This window comes from Catharus ustulatus, chromosome 7, assembly GCF_009819885.2.
Source record: "Catharus ustulatus isolate bCatUst1 chromosome 7, bCatUst1.pri.v2, whole genome shotgun sequence".
NCBI classification, from domain to species: domain Eukaryota; kingdom Metazoa; phylum Chordata; class Aves; order Passeriformes; family Turdidae; genus Catharus; species Catharus ustulatus.
The window spans coordinates 27,348,668-27,357,323 of record NC_046227.1 but is presented as its reverse complement, the minus strand read 5'-3'; the positions used below and the strand labels follow the sequence as shown (position 1 = coordinate 27,357,323).

Here is an 8,656-nt window from a genome sequence, read left to right as displayed (position 1 = left end):
ACTAACCCCCTCCTTTTTCTTTCTCAGTGTTTAGCGGGGAGGAAACAATCTCAAGTTTCATGAGAAATGGAGGAGAGAAATAATCACTGCTGGCCTCAGGGGAAAGCAGGAGGGAGCTTGGGCGTGATGTGATCCCTTATGATGGAAGGCTGCCCTTCCATCTGCACGGGGACACAGCCCTGGACTAACCCCAGCGTGCTGCCGTGTCCCCTTGGAGGGGAGTGGCACAGGACACACAAAGGAAGGTAGGGCTGCTGAGAGAGCAGGGCGGATTAGAGGGACAAAGAACAGAGACCTGTGAGAAACCAGGCAGCATTAGTGCTGCTGCTCATGAAACAGTTTGGTTGTCTTGAATATTGGCATAAACTGTGCTAAAAGTCTCTGCAGGGAGCAAGCAAACAGTCATCTAGTAACAGGAAAAAACTCAAAACATTAGAGCTGATTATGTGACAAATTTATTTCTGTGCAGACTTTACCTGCTTTAAAATAAAAATGTGAACACATAAAGACCATGTCCAATATCCACAGTCTGTCAGTTGCACAATGAGGAAGCTTTGTGCAGTTGTTGTCCCCCAAAGACTTGCAGCAAAAGAGAGAATAATATTTTCTGTGTAAGTTTTACCTAGGGGTGGAGAAAAAATACTTTAACCTATGCCAGCTGCATTTCTCAGCATTTCTTTGCAAAGCATTAGGCTGCCAAACAGTGAATGTAGAATCACCAGAAGTAAGAATCTGTGAAAAAAGGGCAAACATACAATTATGTCAGGAGGCAGTTTTGGGAGATTTCCAAAGTAAATTCCTCTTTATTGTAATACTGAAGAGAATAAATTCACAGCAAATGTGTGATACACAATAAATAATAAATGTGTAATACAAAGTTATTGATTTCTTACTAAAAACTAAACAAAATACTGCTTATCATAATTCACCTAACTTACTACTATTCAGATCTTATCTCATTTTCTTGCTCAAAATGAGCAATGTATTTTGTGAAGGTATTTTGGAAACAGAGTGGGAACTATCTAGATTCTACTAGAGAACTTTGCCTGTAGTTCTAGCAGATCCAGATGAAGTGGAATGATTGGTCCTTAATTAATGTACCCATGATCTCTGTCCCCAGCTGCTGTTGGGAGACTGCAAAACAGGAGCAGGGCAAACCACTGGAGGAGTCCTGTTTGCAGAACTGCCCAGCCAGGGAGGGGAAACACTCAGGCACATGGGCTGTGCTGAAGCAGAGCTGTTGTGTCTCTACTGTGGGTAGTGCTTAGCCAGTTAGGGCTCTCAGGAGATTAGCTGCTGCCTGGGGGTGAGAACCATGGTAATTTCTAAAGCTGGTTTATAATCACCTGCTTTCAGTTTGCTCAGAGCTGGCATCCTTTTAAGCACTAATATCCCCAGCTTTCTCTTGACATCTGTGCAGCCTGTTCCAGACGCTCAGCCTGTGCCGATGGCTTCACCCAAAGCAGCAGCTGGGTATTGCTCTGCAACCTGATGGCACAAAAGAACAAACTGGAAAATCTAGCATTTTTTGGAGGGGGCTTGCCAAAAGTCATTGCTGTGCCAGAGCAGTGAGCCAAGGAGAAAGGCATGTTTATTTCGCAAAGTTAAGAATGAAAATCAATCATTTGTTCCACCTCCAGCTCTCCCAGATTTTGGTGGCTCAGACTGAGTGCTTGTTGGGAATGGCAGCGTTACAGAGGTCAGCTGCCTTCCTTCAGCAGCACAGAGGGCGAGGACAGTGGTGGTTGGAGGTGATGTTCCCCACAACCAACAAGAGGAAAGCAGTCATGAGCCCAGGGAACAAGATGGTCAAATACATCTTGGTAAAGAGCTTAGGCACAGGGCATTCATTTCTCATTCTCACCTCAGTTATAGAGTGGTAATACTGCAAATTTTTCCATGAAGGAGAAAGAGTTAGTTGCTTTTAAATGCAGCTTTTTAACTGAGGCTGAACAAAACAGACGTGGAGTGGGTCTAGTGGAGAACGATGACGATGATTGGTAAGAGACTAGAGCATCTGTGGTATGGGAAAGGGCTAACAGAACTGGGGCTGCTCAGCCTTGAGATGCCAGAGGGGACCTCATCCATGTGTATAAATACCGAAAGGGGGATGTCAAGAAGATGGATCCAGGCTTTGCTCGGTGGTGCCCAGCAACGGAACAGGCCACGGGCAGAAACTGCTGCACGGGAATGTCCACCTGAACATGAGGAAGAACTTTAGCGTGCAGTGACCAGGCACTGGAACAGCTTGTCCGGAGACCCTGTGGCGTTCCCCTCACTCCAGAGCTGTCATGGCACAAAGCTGCGCCGTGTGTTGTGGGATGGCGCTGCTGGAGCAGCGAGGTTGGACCGGCTGTCCCGCTGCGATCCCACTCGGTGCTTCTGTGGCAGTTCGTCCCTGGGGCCTCCCCAAAGAGGGCAGAGCGCGGCCACAGCCGCACGGCAGCACCGAGCCCTCCCGCTCTGCTCGCAGCGTGGGGGACTCGTCTCACAGCGGCGCGGCCTGTCCCCGCTCGGAGCAGCAGCCAGGTGCGGCACTGGGTGGAGGCCGCTCAGTGGGGACGGGGCCGCGGCATTCCCGAGAACGCGCGCGTCCGCGCTCCCCGGCGCGGCTCCCGGCGGGCGGGGTCGCCATGGCGACCGGGCGCGCGGTAACGGCCCCCGCGCATGCGCACGGCGCGCGCTGACCTCACCGCGGTACCAGCGGCCGCAGGGCGGCGCCGCGCCGGCGCGCGGGGCGGGGCGGGGCGGGCGCGGGCGGCGCGTGCGCGCTGGGTCCCCCATTCTTCCCGTGGTCAGCGGGGCGCGCGCGCGGCCATGGAGCGGAGCGGGCGCCGCCGCCGCCGGCACTGAGGGAGGGAGACGCGAGAGGGACAAGGGAGCGCGTCCGCCCGGCCCCCGCCCCGCAGGTACCGCCCGCGCCCGCACCGCGGGGCGGCCGCGGGGAGAAGCGCGGCCGGGGGGGGCTTTGTGTGCGGTGCCGCCGCCGCCGGGTGACCGCGGGGAGCGCGGTTCGGGGCGGGGCCGACCCGTCCGCGGCACCGGCCGGGCGGAGCGCGGTGCCGGCTCTCCCAGCGGCGCGGTTCGGGAAGGGCAGGGGCGGGGGCGGGCGGTCCGGCGGGACCGGGGTGCGGGGGCTGCCGGGGCCTGGCGCGGGGCTGCCCCTCGGCCCGGGGCCGCCGAGCACCGGCCGTGCGGGAGCGGCGGCGGCGGGGCCGTGTCGGAGCAGGCGGGCCCCGAGGGTCCCCGCTGGAGCGAACGGCTCGGCCGAGGGAGGGAGGCGCGGCCGTGCGGCGCCCAGCCAGCGGCGCGGGGCTCTGCTAACGCTTGAGGCTGCTGTGCTCCCAAAGCATCGTGTGCTTTGGGTGGGTTCGGCCCTTGTGCTTGGCCCCTTTGTGCACGTGCCGTGCTCTGCTTCGCTTATTTCTGGCAGCCTTTTTAATGGAAGTTGGGTCAGAACCGTGAGTGTGTGCGAAGAGGTGGGTTGGCCATTAGACAAATCCTGCAGAAATGCTTCAGCGAGATACTGGGTCTGAGTAAATAAAATGTAATTGTGCGTGTTGCAGGCCCGTGTGGGCTGTGCTTAAGGTATTTTTAATGTTATATGTCTAAAGATACTGGTGAGGAAGGGAAAGGGTGCCTCCTTCCCCAATACACTGCACAGCCGCTTGAGAAGGATGTGGGACACTGAGGGAGGATAACGGGCTCAGGGTCGTCGGGGAAGCCTGTGCTGGAGCAGCAGAGGCTCCCCAGGTGTGTGGGTTGTTCTGACCAATAGATCTCTCTGCCCCATGTGGGCTGACTTCACAAATCAGTTGTTAGTAAAGGAGACTAGAGTTAAGTAAAGTAGTATGCGCCAAGCCAGTGTTAATAGAGCAGGGATGTGGTCTCCATCCCAGCACTTGTGCCAGCATCAGAGACAAATATGTCTTAGTCCAGTTTTCTGCTGAACGGTGTAGCCCATTTCTCTGCATCTTTTGAGCAGTTGCATCTCTGTTGTGTGTGCCTTTTGATGCTCCCTGGGCACCGTTGAAGACAAATCAAAGTATTATCACTTGATACCTGAAGACACAGATCTGTCATTTAGATCAGCAGTGCTTAGATAGGTTCCTTAGTTAGGAAAGGTGTTGGGAGTGCAAGTATTTGCTTCCATGTGAGATTCTGAATTGGATTTCAGAGGTTTGCAGCTGGAGAAGGGATATATTTGAGAACTTGCAATAGGAGTCAGCTTTCTCTCGAGTAAAGGACTACACCCAAGTGCAGGATGGAACTGCAGTACTGTCATATTCAGGGTCTTCCTTGTCGTGGCAACACAGCTTGCTGTGTGGAGCAAGCCTTTGTGCTGCATTCCTGGGCTTGGCAAAGCCGAGCCTTTTCTTGTTTTCTCTGTCAGTGGGACGGAAGCCTGGAAGTTACGAGAGGGACAGAGGAATGACATGTCACCGTGGGTGATTCTCTCTGTACTTCATAGTCTAACTTGCTTAATTATTTTTTTAAAATTGTTGCCAACATAAATAGATTTTTTTCATACTGATGCCTGCAACATTCCTGTGAAGTCCTTAGAATTTGTCAAGCAGCTTCAAAACTTTCTATTTCAAGAAGAAAAATGCCGTGGCATTATACACTTCAGCTTTGCTTTACTTAGCTGATAACAAGTGGTGTTAACAGTGATAGAGCAGCAGATTTTGGAGGTGGAAATGTTACTCTAGTTCACGTGATATTCTCCAGAAGTACAGCTGGAGAGAGTGCCTATGACTGACTGAGTTGGTCCTCCAGGCATCTTGGAAGTTCTGTAGGAATCTTGAATCTATGCCACAACTTAGGTATTAAGAAAACCATATATCTAAACAGCAAAAGTAAAACTGAAATGAAATTTATCTGTCTCTCCCATATTAGACAATACTTTATCCATCAGGCAATTTGGTCAGGGCTGTTGGATGTTAAGAGGATGAGCATTGCCAGCTCTGGCCACTTCTGTAGTGATTTACAGCATCACAGAGGAGGATGAGGGCAAGATGTCCTCTGCAGAGGAGCCCTCAACAACCTTTGTGTTAGGGGCAGGTCAGAAGATGTTTCAAGAGACTGGACTTGAAATGTTCAGATGGGTGAAGTAGTGACCTTCCCTGCAGGTACCTCATGATTTTAACAGCACGTGGATTTCTGTGAGAGTAATGTGGCTTTGAAGCTTGTGGACTGCCATTACAGGTCCCTTCTGGCCTCAGATGACTTCAGATCAGGCTCATGTGTCACCCTGGGTGTCTCATTATCTCAGACCTTGCCTAGACTAGGGCTGGAAATCTTGTTGGCGTGCCTGGATGGGGCTTGCTGCTGTTCACACCTCCTTGGCTGGAAGTTGTAATTGAAACTTCTCCTGGATTCTGCCAGCACCAGCACACCTTGGAGCAGTGATTGCCAGTGCAGGGGAGAAAATGCTGGCAAGTATAGAAAGGTCTGTCACCTGAGAGAATAAAATAGACTGTCCATGTAGATTAACTTCTTCAGACTGTGACTTGAGTAAATTCTGACTGAGAGGGAAGGGATTTGCTTCTTTCCTTGTCTTTACCTTGCTCTTTGATGGTGTCCATGTTGTGCTTTGCTCAGTTGCTCCATTTCCATCACACTGTACAGTGTTGAAGCTTGCATTTCATGTTTCTTTAGAGCCTGTTCAGTGGTTTGGATCCTGTCCATTGGACCAACCTGTTACCAGTTCTCAAAGCTGTGTAAAAGCATGATGTGAGCTGGTTATGAGCTTTGCACAGTGGGATATTGAGGAGCTGCGGACATACATGTTCCTTGGCATTCTGCACTGGAGTCTGGCTCTGTCATACATGGGAGAGTTCTTTCTTTTCCCTTTGGCAGCATTAGCACTCTTACACCTGGAAAAAAGCCACACCACAAAATCCAAATGAACTGGATGGAACTGTTGAAGTTATAGAAGGGCAACAAATGGGTTTTGTCCGAGAGGTTGCAGGTGCTCCCCAAGAGATTTGATCTCAGTTCATGGTTAGTGTCTGAGTTCATCTGGCTTCCTGTTCTGCCCCTTAATCAAATCTCTGCATGTTTGGCTCTGCAAGGAGGGAGATGTCCATTCTGCATCCAGAAACAAGTATGCCAGGCAGGAGCCACAGAATTAATTATTATAGAAGCGTCATCATCATTAGTTTCTTTAGTGAGTGGGAAGATTTAAAAATCTCTAATTTGTTTCCCCCGCCAGTAGGATAACAGACTAAACAGCCTAATCAGGCCAGTCCCTGATGCAGCATTTCAGTATTTCAGGCTTAGTCCGTGGCCCTGTCTTTACATTTTGTGTGCAGATACTTTAGAATCCAAGATATTTCAGAAAGCCAAATTGAACCAGCAGTAATTTGCTGAGGCAGAGATGTGATCAAAATAAAGTCAAATTTTGACAGGTGTTTCAAAGTGCCACTGAGCAGGAGGGAGGAATTGCAGGTGTGTCTCTGCATGTTACATGCACGTGGTTTTGGAGCCAGAAGTTCCCTCCACTGTTGCTAGGGTTCTGCCCAATTCATGGTACTGTCAAATAAAACCTCCTTCTGCTCCTCCTTGCCCTGTGTTTTCTTCCCCCACAGTTTTATATACCCTAAAGTATCACGGTGGCTTTCTGCACTCTCCTGCAGCCTGTGCTGAGGGATTTCTTTGGCCATCCACTTCTGTGCAGTTTCAAGTGCCAGGGTTTATGCCTGAGTGCAGAAGGTAATCCTCCTTCCCGTCCCTGGAGCTGATTCTAGGTGATGGCTTTACCCCCCAGCCCCTCTTTGCCATCAGCTGAAATCCTGCTGCTGAGTTCTCCTCCCCTTGGCCAAGAGTTGCCATGGGAGTCCTGGAGAACAGGGGTAGGCAGAGACCCTTGTTTTGCCATGCAAAAACTTTTGCTTAGAATCGTGGAAGAGAGATGGGTATTAGCTGGGCATCATGAAGAGAGACCAAGAAAATAACCTTTTTCTAAAACTGTTGACTTGCAAACTGCTGCTGTTGCATCCCATAGACAGTGTCCCTTGAGGGCTTGCACCCAAGGTTTGATCTTCTGTATTATTTTCCTGTTCCAACCTGTCATTTTACTATAAGCACTTGTCTCTCATGTACTTGCTTCCAGGGTAGTTCTGGCTTGGACTTTTACACAAAAACTGAGTTCTGTGTCACTAGCCAGTTATATATCAATAGGAATAGCAAGGTCCTGGAGGACTGGAGTAAGAAATTTATGTCAAACGCACTACTCTATTTAAAATTCAGTTATTGGGATCTTATACCAGCATGTGATGGGATCGGTTTTTTCTTTTCCCCAAGCGTTATCTCACCCTCAGTTATCACTGCCACTGGAGTCTTGCTTTAGAGTGACTCTGGGGAAGGCACTGAATTCCTACCCTATACCTGCCTGTAAAAATAGGAAGGTGGTATTATACTTCTTTTTTCTTCATGTGATGTACACGAAGGAGATGCTTTCCATATTCAGGACTGCCTAAATTAGTAATCTTAGCCCGAGGGACTTCATCAATCACAATGCAAAGGGAGATTACCAGATTCAGATGTTCTGTGAAGCCACTTGTCCTGCCAGTAAACTGCAGGAAAAAGTGATGATGGGTCACTGCTCTAATTCTCAGTAGTGTTCTACTTCCAAACCTTGCTAAGCATTTTACCCACAAGGCTATGGTGAAAGTCTATTCTCCCCTTGTTTTTCCCAGATGATCCAAAATTGCTGCTGGATTGTGGAGGAGAGGATTAGGATGTGACTGTGTCCTGCTCTCCTAGGTGCTGTAGAAAGGGGGCTGATGACACTTCGATTCTTCTGGGATGCCACAGCAGCCCCTTGGGGGGAACCTTTTGCACCCTTGGCTAGGTCACCTTGCGGAGCCCAGCTGGAAGTCACAGAGCCAGTGCTGTGTGCTTTGTGTGCCAGGGTCCCACAGTGTCAGAGCTGCAAACTGCAGGCCTGAGGTAGGGTTAGATCTCTAGAGTAAGACACAGGGAAGATATTTTTGTACACATAAACCCAAAACTCGAGTACTGTTCACAGAATTAAGTGTCGTGATGATTGTCCCCCTGCCACTGGTCCCGTAGACCCCTGATAAGTTCCCTGTAGTACCTTTCCTTGGAACTATGGAGATATCTCCAAGAGAGACTCCACAGAGAGCAGCTCCTGCCATTGTAGGATTTTGAGCTGTGTCTTGGCACTTGAACTGTTAAAAAGGAAGGAGACCTTGAGAACTCATTCTAGACTTGTCCTTGGTCTCAGACAAAGTTAAAACCAAACTAATTTCAGGGAAGGGGTTGTATTAGGAAACAAAAGGTGTTAAAGCTCATCTCATTTTCCACCCTGCTCTGGAAGGGTTACTCCCACTCTGCAAAGTGGTTTCATTAGTGGAGAGTATTGGAGTCACATTGAGGTGACCTGTGAGTTGTCTTGATTTGCTGCAGCTTCATTACTGAGGAGATTTTTTTGAAGATTGTTGCATTGCTGAAATTGGTAGCTCTGTGTGAGGTGTTCAGTTACCCGGGCAGCAATGTAAACCTTTAGTGGAAGCATAAGCATTTCTGTTATCTGAAGCTTATCTCTCATCTTACCCAGGCTAGGTACTGCAACTTTCACAGCCAGCATCTGGCCTAGAAGGTTTGTGTATGGGGAGAAGGACATAGCTTA

The 8,656-nt window shown here is 49.8% G+C and overlaps 1 protein-coding gene and 1 long non-coding RNA gene across 31 annotated transcripts in view; one reads left to right on the top strand and one right to left on the bottom strand.

Annotated features, from left to right (window-relative positions):
- Positions 1–441: 441 nt before the first annotated feature.
- LOC116998899 lies at positions 442–1,473 on the bottom strand. The gene is made up of 2 exons (XR_004418491.1): positions 1,347–1,473; positions 442–732 (listed from the first exon to the last, which is right to left on the bottom strand). It is a non-coding gene; the product is annotated as an uncharacterized LOC116998899 (long non-coding RNA).
- A 1,331-nt stretch (positions 1,474–2,804) lies between these two features.
- The window catches only part of CLASP1 (cytoplasmic linker associated protein 1), a 170,290-nt gene continuing 164,438 nt past the window's right edge, over positions 2,805–8,656 (top strand). For all 30 annotated transcript variants that reach the window (XM_033065127.1, XM_033065098.1, XM_033065111.1 and 27 more), the window contains exon 1: positions 2,805–2,909. The gene's annotated coding sequence lies outside the window, so the exon portion shown is untranslated. The remainder of the gene's footprint in view (positions 2,910–8,656) is intronic.